The sequence below is a fragment of the Lolium rigidum genome, chromosome 7 (genome assembly GCF_022539505.1).
Source record: "Lolium rigidum isolate FL_2022 chromosome 7, APGP_CSIRO_Lrig_0.1, whole genome shotgun sequence".
Classification (NCBI taxonomy): domain Eukaryota; kingdom Viridiplantae; phylum Streptophyta; class Magnoliopsida; order Poales; family Poaceae; genus Lolium; species Lolium rigidum.
This window is the reverse complement of record NC_061514.1, coordinates 245,127,369-245,144,131: the sequence shown is the minus strand read 5'-3', so window position 1 is coordinate 245,144,131 and position 16,763 is coordinate 245,127,369. Positions and strand designations below refer to the sequence as shown.

The 16,763-nt window shown below is 42.9% G+C and overlaps 1 long non-coding RNA gene across 1 annotated transcript; it reads right to left on the bottom strand.

The window, feature by feature from the left end:
- Positions 1-554: 554 nt before the first annotated feature.
- LOC124669332 lies at positions 555-1,630 on the bottom strand. Its single transcript, XR_006992140.1, has 3 exons — positions 1,034-1,630; positions 883-923; positions 555-672 (listed from the first exon to the last, which is right to left on the bottom strand). It is a non-coding gene; the product is annotated as an uncharacterized LOC124669332 (long non-coding RNA).
- Positions 1,631-16,763: the final 15,133 nt, after the last annotated feature.

Here is a 16,763-nt window from a genome sequence, read left to right as displayed (position 1 = left end):
AGATATGTAAAGATAACATGTACAAAATGGAAACAAAAAAACCATAACTGGTAACACATAAAAATGACATTGCAGTTATGTATCTTATTGATAGTGCTAGCACGGTATGGATCAGTACAATAACAAAAAGCTCTATGTGGAAAATAAAAATAATGAAGACGAAAAACAAAAGGGACTAACCAAAAAAATAAAAAAAATATATGCAAATGTAATTAGACAACTGATAAATACAGGGAATCCTATAGTATGCGAGAAAAGAACACCACATAGACGGAACACAACAATATAATATATAAAGGCAATTTAATATTGCTATCAATCATTTAAGGGATAATAATTCTGTACAGGCCATGTTTCCTTACAAATATGGTTTATTTATTTATTTTATTCAATTGAAATAGATGAGCGGAAATGATCCACAAAAATATTCATATCAATTAATCTTTGGACATAATGAAGGTTACATCAAACAACTTATGCGTAGGTACCTTCAAAGACTGCTAAAAAATATCAAATTGCTATTAATCTATACGAAATTACCAATATGCATGTAAAAAAGCAAGCAAAATTGAATTTACCTTGTAATAAACTATTTATACACCTTCCTTTGCCAGTTTTCCCGAGCATAATCTCTAGATTGTAGATGTGTTTCAACAAACACAACTCACCTACCTGCAGGTTTAGGAGAAAAATAAATGTGAATTACTATCTATCACTCGAAATGGAAGGAAAAAACGAAAGATTCGTTTAGTTATACTGCATTACATCTATCAAGGCTGACAATAAGCTATTTTATATCCATTACGACTAAATGATCAGAGCAAAATAATTATTAATATATTTGTATTCTTCAGCCACATAAACGAGGCAGTTGTTCCATACCATGCCACTTCATTTGTCCACACATATCATCTGCATTGAAACTGAAACAGAAAAGGGGTATATTCATAACAGTAGCAATAGACAAAGATAGTTTAAAGTAAAAACATATTGATTGACATCCCAATTGCCTAGTACAAAACAAGGATCTAACCTGCCATCTCTAAGAAAGCGATAAAGCCTCTTAGAATTGTCAGATGTGTTAGTCGACATGCAAACATGGCCCAACTTAGAAACACCCAAAATCTGTCCCAAGGCATCTGTAGCCAAAATAAAAAGTATCAGATTGCACCCAGGCAAGCAAATGGATCTGCACTACATTTCTCCTTAAGGATAGTAGTAACCACAACATCCTATTAAGAGGATCATAAACAGGAAACAATCGAATAAAGGGTCCAAATAATAAATCTACAAAGATACCACACTATATAAGCAGAAAAGGGGCAAATGGCAATTGCTTGGAAAGATAGAAAATAGCCACGCAAGAATAACACAATAATGTTCAGGATACCATTATGTAGTTCAATCGCAATAGAAAAAAAGTCACCCAATCTCCATTTTGCTCGAAATGTGGTGTCTTATAATACATTCACGTGTGAAGGATTTGTGTCTAGCTAGGACAAATTAATACTTTGAAAAGGCCATCAGAGGAACAAAACCAGATCAATTAAGTTTCTTAACTCTACATTATGTGCAGATTGCATAGCAGGCATTAAAATATCGACATTGCTGAAGGGGAAATTGTATTGCTTATAATGCCAAAAAAAAAAATCTTCGCTAGCAACTTCCATTAACCACAGTTAGCTAACATAAATGACTGCTTCTTGCAGGGTGAAGCCAAATGGCAGATCTTGGTACTATGAATTATCAGCAACTATACTATAAATTATAGTGGCAACCGGTCTGTACTACAGAACATATCATGAGTTTTTTGCACTATTGATTTATTTCTGTTATAATAAAATGTCAAACATTGTCACAGGACAAAGAAGCCTAAGCCGTAGCCTGTACTCATCACAAACGAAGTTGAGAGCATGTCTGCTGGTGATAGCGGTGGAGCTTCTGATCTTATTGCTTGCATAAAGATATCATATAGTTTCATTTATAAAAACAGAAGAGTATTTTAAATTTCTTATTGTTGCTCAACTTCATGAAACTAACAAAGTAGCAGGTTATTTCATGCCGGCTATATAACAATAGAAAGTAATCACCTTTGGACTTTATCTAATGAAGAGAAGGAAACACATTGGCCTGCAACATTTTGAGCTCTTGAGGTTGTTGCTGAATCAAATCACAAAACATCAAATCTTGAGTATATGTATGATCACAGAATATATATATTGGTTAAAAAGTAGGCCAAATATCCAATTTATTTTGACATCTCTGTTTATCCAGTGTACTAACCCACAAACAAAAAGGATTATCGAGAGAGGGAATGACCTGGATGTCCTGTTCCTGACCTCCCGCGAGCCAAGGTGGGCGATTACCGATTACCATGTAAATCCTCTCAACCATCTATGGAAAATAACATCATCAGTTAGCTAACATTCCATAGCTAATGAGGAAAAAAATGGAAAGAAAGAAAATGGGGGCAGAAATCTACCTTATTTATCACAGGTTTGAGCTGCAGCAGCCCGACCAAGTTGGCTGGAGCAAACCGCCGAAACAGTGGATCGAACAACTTTCTCCTGGCCGGTCGTTGTCTGTGTTCGGTTCGGTCGCGTCCTTCCTCCATGTTCAAGAACAAGCTGTGAGAGGGGAAGCTCAGGGAGAGATCACGGCACGGGTGGGAGGAGATGGACGGCGTCGGCCGATTCCCGGTCACCGGCAGCGCCGGATGAGACGACCAAGAGCGGGCGGCGCTAGGGTTTGAGAAGCTGGAGAGAGGGAGAGGAGAGAGCGCATACCTGTCCGGCCGTTTCCGCCATGGATGTCAAGCTATCGCTATCTCTAGAGGTCCTTCCGCCAGCAACCATGGCCGGCACAGCACCTCCCGCCTCAGATCGCCGCCGCCCCTAGGGTTTCATCACGAGGAGCATGGTTGTGTCTTGGAGAGAGGCCGATCCACGGGTGGATATGCAGGAGAGCAACCCCGACGGGACGAAGAGTGGAGTGGAGAGGCTTGGTGAGATTGCGGGGAAAAGAAGGGCATGGGGGGGAGTCACCGCCAGCAGAGGGGTAGGGTTCGGGAAGGCGCCGATATATTCTAGTATCGATTAACCAACCGACACCAGCGCCCATTGGACGCGCAACAGGTGACTATCTCACATAGGGCAAACCTACACGCAACTTGCTTTCTCTCAATTTCTTACATTGCAAGAACTTTCCTGATCCAGGAACAAAGGCACTCTGCATAGGACTTATAATCTCGGGCAGGATCCCCTTTAGTCTAATAGACAGTATCTTCGAAATAATCTTGTAAATAACATTGCAAAGGCTAATTGGACGAAATTGGGTAACCAACTCAGGATCATCAACTTTTGGAATAAGAACAACTGTAGTATCATTCCAACCCTCAGGGATAACCCCAGAATTAAGGGCTTGTAAAACCTCATGAGTAATTTCCACTCCACACAAGTCCCAGAATTTTTTATAAAAAACTGCATGTATACCATCAGGCCCCGGCGCTTTATAATCACCAATAGAGAACAAAGCCTTTTTCACTTCATCGGCAGTAAAAGGAATGAGAAGTTTATCGTTCATTTCTTGGGAAACCTTTCCTTGGATCTTATCAAGAAAATTCGGATCAATCTCCTGTACCTCCGAAGAAAAGAGGTTAGAAAAATATTGAAAGATAACCGGTTTCAGTGACTCCGTACCTTCCACCCAACTACCAGCATCATTCTTTAATTTTTTGATAAAGTTCTTTTTACGACGCGCCGAGGCAAAGTTATGGAAAAAAGCTGTGTTCCGGTCCCCTTGCGAGAGCCAATTAGCACGGGATCGCTGCATCCAATGGACTTCCTCCTGTTCCAGGAGCATCTCGATCAACTCTGACAATTCTTTAGCCTTTGCTTCACTTTCATCTGTAATAGCCCCACTGAAAGCCTTAATCTCTTTTTAGGTTTCTGCGGAACTGAATTGTCCCATCTATGAAGAGCTGCATGCAAATGGCCCAACTTGCCCAACACGCCAGCCTCCTGACTAACCACAGACGCCTCCTCCCATGCATTAAGCACCACGTCGCGGAAATCCTTTTCCCTGAACCAGCGGGCTTCAAACCGACGAGACCCCGACTTCATATTCGATGCCTCCAAATGAAAATCGGTATCAATCATGATTGGTCTATGGTCTGAGTGTGCATACTCTAGGTGCCTCACCATTGCATTCGGGAATAGATGAGACCACGAATGATTAGCCACAGCTCTGTCCAGGCGTTCTCTCAAACGCCCCCTCTTCCACGTGAAGCTATCCCCTGTGAATCCAAAATCTACAAGGCCACAGTCATCTAAGGAATCACGGAATGCCTGCATCATGTTCTGTGAACGTGGGATACCTCCATCTTTTTCATGAGAGAAAAGGATCTCATTAAAATCACCTAGAACAACCCACGGCAAGTCGTATTGGCCATTGAGTTCTCTGATTTTGTCCCAAGATTTATATCTATCTTGCCATTTTGGCTCCCCATAAAAACCAGTGAGCCTCCAAACAGAATTGTTTCCATCTAGCACTTTGACATCAATGTATTTAGGCGCTGAGAAGATCTGCTGAATAGTAATTTTTATTTTTCCATAGGAGAAGCACTCCTCCACTTCTAGTCGTAGTTGGGTTACGGATTTTGAAGTCCATATTCATTCTCCTTCTTATACAGTCAGCGAGGAAATCAGCTAAGTGTGTTTCAGAAAGGAACATCACATCGGGATCATATTTCTTTCGGATATCCGAAAGTGCTCGAACCGTCGGGTCGTTCCCCAAACCCTGACAGTTCATACCGAATATTTTCATTGCGACCGGACGGAGTCCTCGCGAGACTCCGCCAATCCTAGTGAAGAGGAGTTAGCTCCGTCCTTCTTTGTTCGCTTGGTTCTGTCTTTCTCATTTGCAACTTCATGGATAACAGGTGCTGCTGAACCATCTGTGACCATGACATTTCCTTCATCTACTATGGCATTCCCAGTCTGAATATTAACGTTCTTGTCAAGTTCCATGCCCATCTCCAATGCTCTCTTGGCTGCCGGATTGACCAGGTTACTTTTATCAAGGTCCATATCTTGCCCCTTGCCTGGGCTTGTTGCTGTATCAGATAACTCCTGGTCGGATGCGTTCACTGTTGGTATAATTCGAGCATTGTGTCTCCAGGGAACCTGCATAATACCCCGTCCAGAAGGATCTCTTTCTCTAGTACCTCCAAAACTATCACTGGCTCGACCAGCCCTGCCTCCACCACGTCCAAAACCGCGGGATCCAACCCCTCTTCCATGCCACGTTTCTCGATCGGCCTTCAGGAAATCACCCCATTTAAGTTTCGATTCATCGTGCTCTCCTGAGCCACACTCCAGATATGAGTGACCAAATAATCCACAAGACCCACAGAATTTGGGAATTTTCTCATATTGAACCAGATAAAATTCTCTTTCTCCACCTCTAGAAATAGAGACAGCACGTGCCAATACTTTCCTGACATCCAATCTGACCCTAACTCGAACAAAATTACCCATGCCATTGACATTCGTTACAACCTTTAGCACCTTCCCCACCTTCTTTTCAGTTAGGTTTTTTATCAATGCCTCGTTCCGATATCCAATAGGTAATTTGTGAACTTGGATCCATGTATCAAAGAAATTTAGGTCTATAGAATCCGGTGAAGATAACCCATCATACTCCTCTATGCATACTGCGTTTTGTCGAAATAACCATGGACCACCCTCTTTCACTTTCAGCCAATCACCCAAGCAATAGCATTGAATTGTGAACAAATTACCCTCTAGATGATTGAAATCAATATTACGCGCCGGCGCCAGGCGTTTCTCATATGTTGTTCAAAGGTAACAGAGCTAAACGGATTTGCAGTATGTACCTTTACCAAAGCCATCCACTTAATCCCGAGTTTGGGAGCCGATTCCTCCTCCTCGAAAACAAGATCGTCAAACTCATCTTCCTCAATTCCCAAGCGCTGCAGCATGTCTCCGATCGCCTCAGGTTTTTTGCTACCCGATCCGCTTGCTTGATTAGTCGAGGTTGCTGGACTCGCCATGATCCAGATCAAAGGCGAGAGACTTCAAAAGAAGGGCACACCCCGTGGCCTAAGAGCAAGCAAGATGTCACAACAAACGCCCAGCGAGGTCTGGACCTACGTGAAGAGAGAGCCCCCGCCGAAGGAGCCCAGGGAAAAACGGATCAGAACCCCACGCCGGAGCGATCTCCGGTGGTGAGGGCTGGAAAAACCCTAGATCGCCACAAGGACGTCTAGGTCAGACAATACTTTTAGGCTGTAAAGTTACTGATAATGTTCTGGTTGCCTATGAGTCTATTCATGCCATTAAGAACAAGAAACTGGGGGCGTCGGGCACTTGTGCGGTCAAATTGGATATGCATAAAGCCTATGACAGAGTCGAGTGGTTATTTCTGGAGAATATGATGAGAAAAATGGGCTTTGATGAGCGTTGGATATCTCTTATGATGGCTTGTGTACGATCTGTTAGGTACCAAGTCCGCTTTAATTCTGAAGAAACTGAGTCGTTTATTCCTACTAGAGGCCTTCGTCAGGGAGATCCTCTCTCTCCTTACTTGTTCCTTTTGTGTGCGGAAGGACTTTCAAGCCTGCTGTTGTATGAACAAGAAGTTGGTGGTATAGATGGGGTTCGGGTGTGCAGAAATGCACTGTCAGTGTCACACCTCCTTTTTGCTGATGATTCCCTAATCCTCATGAAAGCTGATATGACCAATGCAACTTCTTTACAAGCGGTTCTTGATTCTTACTGTGCTAACTCGGGACAACTGGTGAGTTTGGCTAAATCGAGTATTTTCTTTTCTCCTAATACTCATGTTATTTTGAGAACAGAAATTTGTGAAGTTCTTCATATTGATACGGAGGCTCTCTCGGATAAATATTTGGGACTACCTGCTTTAGTGGGGGCAGACAGAAATGATTGCTTTAAACACTTCATTGAGAGGATTATTCAGAGAATTACTGGCTGGAAGGAAAAGCTTCTTTCGATTGGTGCCAAAGAAATTCTTCTTAAAGCTATTGCACAGGCCATTCCGGTCTATGCTATGTCAGTGTTCCAAATTCCTATCGGTGTTTGCAAAAGTATGATGGATGCTATCTCCAGGTTCTGGTGGGGTGATGATGATAATAGTAATAAAATGCATTGGTATGCCTGGTGGAAGCTTTGCTATCCTAAGAATGAGGGAGGTATGGGGTTCCGCGATTTTCACTCATTCAATCTCGCTATGCTGGCTAAACAAGTGTGGAGGCTCATCAAGAACCCGGACTCTTTATGTGCCCAAGTTCTTAGAGCTAAATATTACCCCCATGGAGATATTCTTAAGGCTGGTCCGAAAGCAGGATCATCTTTTACTTGGCAAAGTATTATTGCTGGCCTTACCACCTTTAAACGTGGCTACATATGGCGGATTGGTGATGGAGAAAATGTTAATATTTGGTCTGATCCTTGGATTCCATCAAGTTCTAATAGAAAGGTTACTACTCCTCGAGGACCCATTGTCTATACCAGGGTTAGTGAATTAATTGATGCTGATACGGGCCTATGGGATGAAGTTCTTATACGCTCCCTTTTTAACTCCTGTGATGTGGGGCGGATTCTGAGCATACCTCTCAATACACAAGGATTTGGTGATTTTATTGCTTGGTCGCTTACTTCTCATGGCCAATACATTGTACGCTCGGGTTATCACAGCCAATGGAGGGCTCGTTTCGGCGCTAGAGGTAATATTCTGGCCCTGCCTGGCAGTTCGGCGTCTAACCCTGTCTGGAGTACACTGTGGAAGCTACAGATTCCGAGTAAGGTGAAAATATTCCTGTGGCGAGCCCTCCATGGGATCCTACCACTAAAATGCATTTTGGCTAATCGCCATATTGGTACGACGGGTGAATGTCCAGTGTGCCATCAAGGAGCAGAAGACATCCGCCATCTCCTTTTTCTATGCGCACCTGCTTGTGATTTATGGAGGGCTATGGGTCTTTCTGAAATTATTGAGGAGGCCCTTGGCGTGGACAGAGCTGGTTCATCAATTCTGGAACACCTCCTGTTATTGCAATCTAATAGTTTCCCGGGTCTGATTTCTGTCAATTTGAAGGAGACTATCTCAGTTACTTGTTGGTACTTATGGTGGCTTCGTAGAAGACGCACACATGATGAGGAAGTTCCCCCGACGCATCGCTGCAGGATGTCGATTCTTGGCATTACCGCGAATGCGGCTAAGGCTACGAAACCTGCTTTGGGAGGTGAAGCGAAATGGAAACGGCCTGAACCCCGCCATGTGAAGCTTAATGTGGATGCGGCATTTGATGTAGACTCTAGATCGGGTGCAGTTGGAGCTATTCTCCGAGACTATAAGGGTGATTTCATTGCGGCGTCATCGTGTGTCCTGCCCTATGTCTCATCGGTGGCTGCGGCGGAGGCGACTGCAATGAAGGAGGGTCTGCAACTTGCATGTACTATGGGGTGTAACAGAATTACTGCGGAGTCGGACTCGAAGGAAATTGTTGATGCTTGTTCTGGCGAGACAAGATGGTGGAGTGAATCAGCTGCGATATTTGCTTGCTTGTGTGGATCTTGCTGCTTCGATTGGAACTGTGGAGTACAGACATTGTCCAAGGGAGGCAAACCAGGTGGCTCATGAGATAGCTCATTATAGTTCTCTTAATTCTATCACTTGTAATTGGATCGATGAACCTCCTAGTTTTATCTTAGACAAAATCCTGAACGATATAATCATTGTGTAACTGGGTGGCCGCAAGTTTCAGACGCACTCTTTTCCTCACCAGGGTACCTAAGGGGACTGGGAGGTTTTTAATGAGGCGGCTTGCTGGCTTTTATATAATATATTTAAATTTTCAAAAAAAAAAGAACTTTCCTGATCCATTGGTTTGAGAAAGCAAAATAAAATATTATCTGACATAAAACTCCACAAATCAATGAGGCTAGTAACTCTCGCATGTTAATAAGGTAACAAAGTTGTACATCAAATTCGAAGTAGCAAAACTAAAACTACTCGACGCATCAACCTATCGAAATCCTCAATTTGTAGCACATAATGATACTTTGTAACTGAATAGTTGCTTTCTTATTGCTACATATTGAGTTCCATTCGAATTTAAATGCACCACTTCATCTTTACGTGAAGCATGTTCCATCTTTGAGGAATCATCGCTTGAGCAACCTCCTAAGTCACTGACATCTAATAAGCATAGTCTTGTAGTAGCATATGGTGACTTGAAGACCATCGATGAGAAGCGGCGGCTGATGTTTTTCAGGAAACCAATTCTGACAGCCATAACCCGAGCCAAGTGAACTCTCCAATGTCAGATGCAATCTGTAGGACCCTCACGTCTCGACTAAGATAAGGAGCCAATAAGAGCATCTCTAATAGAGCCCGTAAAAAGTGCAACCGAAAAACACGAGTTCGGTGCACCGAACTCGTGTTTACGGGCCGGAAAATGGCAGGCGCAAAATAGAGCCCGTAACGAAAACCGAATAACAGAATATTCTGTTTTTCAGTTTGGGTTTACGGGCAGTACCTCCTGGAGTCACATCGGCACCACCTCCTAGAGGCACATCGGCAGCAGCAGTTGCCGATTGACGAGCAGCTCTTCGCCTCGCCGTGATCTCCGCCGATACCTCGTTCCACCACTCCAGCTGAACCTCATTCATTTCCTTCGTGTTCATCATCAAGATTGCCCTCTCTTCGGCCAATAGTAGCTTCGTTGCTTTGGCCTTCTTCACATCGATCCTCATCTCCTCCAACTTGGCTTTGTTCTTTGCTTCCTCTCGGCTGGCTTCAAGATTTGCAAGGCTCACCTCCTTCTTCGTCTCGATGATGACACACTTGGTCTCCAAAGTCTTGGTCGTTATCACCTCCTTCGACTTCATCATTTGATCAAACTTGTCCCTCAACAATGCAGCCTCCCCCTCGAGCCTCATCCTTTCCTTCGCTTTCTTGTTCCCCTCCGGCTTGTCGGCATTCCTACCATCCTTCTCGTCCTCGGTGTCGTCGAGCCCAACCATCGCAGCCTTCTTTGGAGCGACCTCTTCATCCCTCAACTTCCACTTGGGAAGCTGTTGGAGCACTGATACGTCTCCGACGTATCGATAATTTCTTATGTTCTATGCCATATTATTGATGATACCTACATGTTTTATGCACACTTTATGTCATATTCGTGCATTTTCTGGAACTAACCTATTAACAAGATGCCGAAGTGCCGGTTCTCGTTTTACTGCTGTTTTTGGTTTCGAAATCCTAGTAACGAAATATTCTCGGAATTGGACGAAACGAAGACCCAGGGGCCTATTTTGCCACGAACCTTCCGAGAAGACCGAAGAGCATACGAAGTGGGGCCACGAGGTGGCGACACCACATGGCGGCGCGGCCAAGGGGGCCCGCGCCGCCTGTGGTGTGGGCCCCTCGTCGGGCCCCGACTCTGCCCTTCCGCCTACTTAAAGCCTCCGTCGCGAAACCCACGATGCGAAAAACCACGATACGGAAAACCTTCTCGAGACGCCGCCGCCGCCGATCCCATCTCGGGGATTCCGGAGATCTCCTCCGGCACCCTGCCGGAGAGGGGATTCATCTCCGGAGGACTCTACACCGCCATGGTCGCCTCCGGAGTGATGAGTGAGTAGTTCACCCCTGGACTATGGGTCCATAGCGGTAGCTAGATGGTTGTCTTCTCCTCATTGTGCTTCATTGTTGGATCTTGTGAGCTGCCTAACATGATCAAGATCATCTATCCGTAATGCTATATGTTGTGTTTGTCGGGATCCGATGGATAGAGAATACCATGTCATGTTAGTTATCAAGTTATTACATATGTGTTGTTTATGATCTTGCATGCTCTCCGTTACTAGTAGAGGCTCTGGCCAAGTTTTTGCTTTTAACTCCAAGAGGGAGTATTTATGCTCGATAGTGGGTTCATGCTGCATTGACACTGGGACGAGTGACGAAAGTTCTAAGGTTGTGTTGTCTTTGTTGCCACTAGGGATAAAACATTGATGCTATGTTCGAGGATGTAGTTGTTGATTACATTACGCACCATACTTAATGCAATTGTCTGTTGCTTTGCAACTTAATACTGGAAGGGGTTCGGACGATTATCTGAAGGTGGACTTTTTAGGCATAGATGCAGTTGGATGGCGGTCTATGTACTTTGTCGTAATGCCCAATTAAATCTCACTATACTTATCATGTCATGTATGTGCATTGTTATGCCCTCTCTATTTGTCAATTGCCCGACTGTAATTTGTTCACCCAACATGCTTTTATCTTATGGGAGAGACACCTCTAGTGAACTGTGGACCCCGGTCCATTCTTTAATACTGAAATACAAATCTGCTGCAATACTTGTTCTTTCCTGTTTTCTTGCAAACAATCATCTTCCACACAATACGGTTAATCCTTTGTTACAGCAAGCCGGTGAGATTGACAACCTCACTGTTTCGTTGGGGCAAAGTACTTTGGTTGTGTTGTGCAGGTTCCACGTTGGCGCCGGAATCTCCGGTGTTGCGCCGCACTACATCCGTCGCCATCAACCTTCAACGTGCTTCTTGACTCCTCTCTGGTTCGATTAAACCTTGGTTTCTTACTGAGGAAACTTGCCGCTGTGCGCATCACACCTTCCTCTTGGGGTTCCCAACGGACATGTCAACTACACGCATCAAGCAAATTTCGGCGCCGTTGCAGGTGAGATCAAGACACGCTGCAAGGGAGTCTCCACTTCTCAATCTCTTTACTTTGTTTTTGTCTTGCTTTATTTTATTTACTACTTTGTTTGCTGCATTATATCAAAACACAAAAAAATTAGTTGCTAGCTTTACTTTATTTACTGTCTTGCACTCTATATCAAAAACACAAAAAATTAGTTTACTTGCATTTACTTTATTTATTTCATCATGTTTCCTTTTAATTTTACCACAAAGAACATACCGGTAGGACAAGGGTCTATAATTGGGAGGAACAATATAGAAGAATTTTTCACCCATGTTAGTACCGTTGGAGATTTTGAAGATAGACACTTGGTAGAACTTGCTCCTACTTATGAAATTGCTGCTGCTGCTTTAGTTTGCTTGTTGGAAACTAAATTTGTTAATCTCAATCCTATAATCCAACACATGTTTCTTACACTTGGTGATATGGAAGAGGGGAAAAGAAAGATTTTGTTTTAGAAACCCTTCTTAGAGAATTTGGTGGTCTAGCAAGAGAGGCTAGAAAGGTCTTTGCTAAATTTGATATGCTTGGTTCTCATACTAATTTTGTTGGTCTCCTTGAAAAAATGGATATGGATAGGATAAGGTACACTAATAATGCTAATGATGGTGGGGAGATCAAAGCACCAATACCATGTAAACTCCTAGCTATGAATGATGCACTAGAAAATAACTATGCTTGGCTTGTTCCTGAAAATTTGTTTGATGAGAGTAGCAAGCCCAAGACTAATGAAAAGGGAGACGCTGAAACTTATGTATCTAATATACTATGCATGGTTGAGAAAACTCCAAACCCCGCTGTAGGTGCACCACCCTTCGATGTCACTTGAGTTACACTTTCTGCGCCTAGCTGAAAGGCGTTAAAGAAAAGCGCTTATGGGAGACAACCCATGTTTTTACTCCAGTATTTTTGTTTTATATTTGTGTCTTGGAAGTTGTTTACTACTGTAGCAACCTCTCCTTATCTTAGTTTTGAGTTTTGTTGTGCCAAGTAAAGTCTTTGATAGTAAAGTAAGTACTAGATTTGGATTACTGCGCAGTTCCAGATTTCTTTGCTGTCACGAATCTGGGTCTACCTCCCTGTAGGTAGCTCATAAAATTAAGACAATTTACGTGCATGATCCTCAGATATGTACGCAACTTTCATTCAATTTGAGCATTTTCATTTGAGCAAGTCTGGTGGCCTAATAAAATCCATCTTTACGGACTGTTCTGTTTTGACAGATTCTGTCTTTTATTTCGCATTGCCTCTTTTGCTATGTTGGATGAATTTCTTTGATCCATTAATGTCCAGTAGCTTTATGCAATGTCCAGAAGTGTTAAGAATGATTGTGTCACCTCTGAACATGTGAATTTTTATTATGCACTAACCCTCTAATGAGTTGTTTCGAGTTTGGTGTGGAGGAAGTTTTCAAGGATCAAGAGAGGAGTATGATGCAATTTGATCAAGGAGAGTGAAAGCTCTAAGCTTGGGGATGCCCCGGTGGTTCACCCCTGCATATATTAAGAAGACTCAAGCGTCTAAGCTTGGGGATGCCCAAGGCATCCCCTTCTTCATCGACAACATTATCAGGTTCCTCCCCGAAACTATATTTTTATTCCGTCACATCTTATGTACTTTGCTTGGAGCGTCGGTTTGTTTTTGTTTTTTGTTTTGTTTGAATAAAATGGATCCTAGCATTCACTTTGTGGGAGAGAGACACGCTCCAGCTGTAGCATATGGACAAATATGTCCTTAGGCTCTACTCATAGTATTCATGGCGAAGTTTCTTCTTCGTTAAATTGTTATATGGTTGGAATTGGAAAATGCTACATGTAGTAACTCTAAAATGTCTTGGATAATTTGATACTTGGCAATTGTTGTGCTCATGTTTAAGCTCTTGCATCATATACTTTGCACCCATTAGTGAAGAAATACTTAGAGCTTGCTAATTTGGTTTGCATATTTGGTTTCTCTAGAGTCTAGATAACATCTAGTATTGAGTTTTGAACAACAAGGAAGACGGTATGGAGTCTTATAATGTTTACAATATGTCTTTTATGTGAGTTTTGCTGTACCGTTCATCCTTGTGTTTGTTTCAAATAACCTTGCTAGCCTAAACCTTGTATCGAGAGGGAATACTTCTCATGCATCCAAAATCCTTGAGCCAACCACTATGCCATTTGTGTCCACCATACCTACATGGTATTTATCCGCCATTCCAAAGTAAATTGCTTGAGTGCTACCTTTAAAATTCCATCATTCACCTTTGCAATATATAGCTCATGGGACAAATAGCTTAAAAACTATTGTGGTATTGAATATGTACTTATGCACTTTATCTCTTATTAAGTTGCTTGTTGTGCGATAACCATGCCTCCGGGGACGCCATCAACTATTCTTTGTTGAATATCATGTGAGTTGCTATGCATGTCCGTCTTGTCCGAAGCAAGAGAGATCTACCACCTTCATGGTTGGAGCATGCATATTGTTAGAGAAGAACTTTGGGCCGCTAACTAAAGCCATGATTCATGGTGGAAGTTTCAGTTTGGACATATATCCTCAATCTCATATGAGAATAATAATTGTTGCCACATGCTTATGCATTAAAGAGGAGTCCATTATCCGTTGTCCATGTTGTCCCGGTATGGATGTCTAAGTTGAGAATAATCAAAAGCGAGAAATCCAAAATCGCGAGCTTTCTCCTTAGACCTTTGTACGGGCGGCATGGAGGTACCCCATTGTGACACTTGGTCAAAACATGTGCATTGCAAAGATCCGGTAGTCCAAGTTAATTAGGACAAGGTGCGGGCACTATTAGTATACTATGCATGAGACTTGCAACTTGTAAGATATAATGTACATAACTCATATGCTTTATTACTACCGTTGACAAAATTGTTTCATGTTTTCAAAATAAAAGCTCTAGCACAAATATAGCAATCGATGCTTTCCTCTTTGAAGGACCATTCTCTTTACTTTTATGTTGAGTCAGTTCACCTATCTCTCTCCACCTCAAGAAGCAAACACTTGTGATTAATTGTGCATTGATTCTTACATACTTGCATATTGTACTTGTTATATTACTCTATGTTGACAATTATCCATGAGATATACATGTTACAAGTTGAAAGCAACCGCTGAAACTTAATCTTCTTTTGTGTTGCTTCAATGCCTTTACTTTGATTTATTGCTTTATGAGTTAACTCTTATGCAAGACTTATTAATACTTGTCTTGAAGTACTATTCATGAAAAGTCTTTGCTTTATGATTCACTTGTTTACTCATGTCATTACCATTGTTTTGATCGCTGCATCCACTACATATGTTTACAAATAGTATGATCAAGGTTATGATGGCATGTCACTTCAGAAATTATCTTTGTTATCGTTTTACTCGCTCGGGACGAGCAGTAACTAAGCTTGGGGATGCTTGATACGTCTCCGACGTATCGATAATTTCTTATGTTCTATGCCATATTATTGATGATACCTACATGTTTTATGCACACTTTATGTCATATTCGTGCATTTTCTGGAACTAACCTATTAACAAGATGCCGAAGTGCCGTTCTCGTTTTCTGCTGTTTTTGGTTTCAGAAATCCTAGTAACGAAATATTCTCGGAATTGGACGAAACGAAGACCCGGGGGCCTATTTTGCCACGAACCTTCCAGAAGACCGAAGAGCATACGAAGTGGGGCCACGAGGTGGCGACACCACATGGCGGCGCGGCCGGGGGCCCGCGCCGCCCGTGGTGTGGGCCCCTCGTCGGGCCCCGACTGCTGCCCTTCCGCCTACTTAAAGCCTCCATCGCGAAACCCCGATGCGAAAAACCACGATACGGAAAACCTTACCGAGACGCCGCCGCCGCCGATCCCATCTCGGGAATTCGGAGATCTCCTCCGGCACCCTGCCGGAGAGGGGATTCATCTCCCGGAGGACTCTACACCGCCATGGTCGCCTCCGGAGTGATGAGTGAGTAGTTCACCCCTGGACTATGGGTCCATAGCAGTAGCTAGATGGTTGTCTTCTCCTCATTGTGCTTCATTGTTGGATCTTGTGAGCTGCCTAACATGATCAAGATCATCTATCTGTAATGCTATATGTTGTGTTTGTCGGGATCCGATGGATAGAGAATACCATGTCATGTTAGTTATCAAGTTATTACATATGTGTTGTTTATGATCTTGCATGCTCTCCGTTACTAGTAGAGGCTCTGGCCAAGTTTTTGCTTTTAACTCCAAGAGGGAGTATTTATGCTCGATAGTGGGTTCATGCCTGCATTGACACCTGGGCAGAGTGACGAAAGTTCTAAGGTTGTGTTGTGCTGTTGCCACTAGGGATAAAACATTGATGCTATGTTCGAGGATGTAGTTATTGATTACATTACGCACCATACTTAATGCAATTGTCTCGTTGCTTTGCAACTTAATACTTGGAAGGGGTTCGGACGATAACCTGAAGGTGGACTTTTTAGGCATAGATGCGGTTGGATGGCGGTCTATGTACTTTGTCGTAATGCCCAATTAAATCTCACTATACTTATCATGTCATGTATGTGCATTGTTATGCCCTCTCTATTTGTCAATTGCCCGACTGTAATTTGTTCACCCAACATGCTTTTATCTTATGGGAGAGACACCTCTAGTGAACTGTGGACCCCGGTCCATTCTTTAATACTGAAATACAAATCTGCTCGCAATACTTGTTCTTTACTTGTTTTCTTGCAAACAATCATCTTCCACACAATACGGTTAATCCTTTGTTACAGCAAGCCGGTGAGATTGACAACCTCATCTGTTTCGTTGGGGCAAAGTACTTTGGTTGTGTTGTGCAGGTTCCACGTTGGCACCGGAATCTCCGGTGTTGCGCCGCACTACATCCCGCCGCCATCAACCTTCAACGTGCTTCTTGACTCCTACTGGTTCGATTAAACCTTGGTTTCTTACTGAGGGAAACTTGCCGCTGTGCGCATCACACCTTCCTCTTGGGGTTCCCAACGAACGTGTCAACT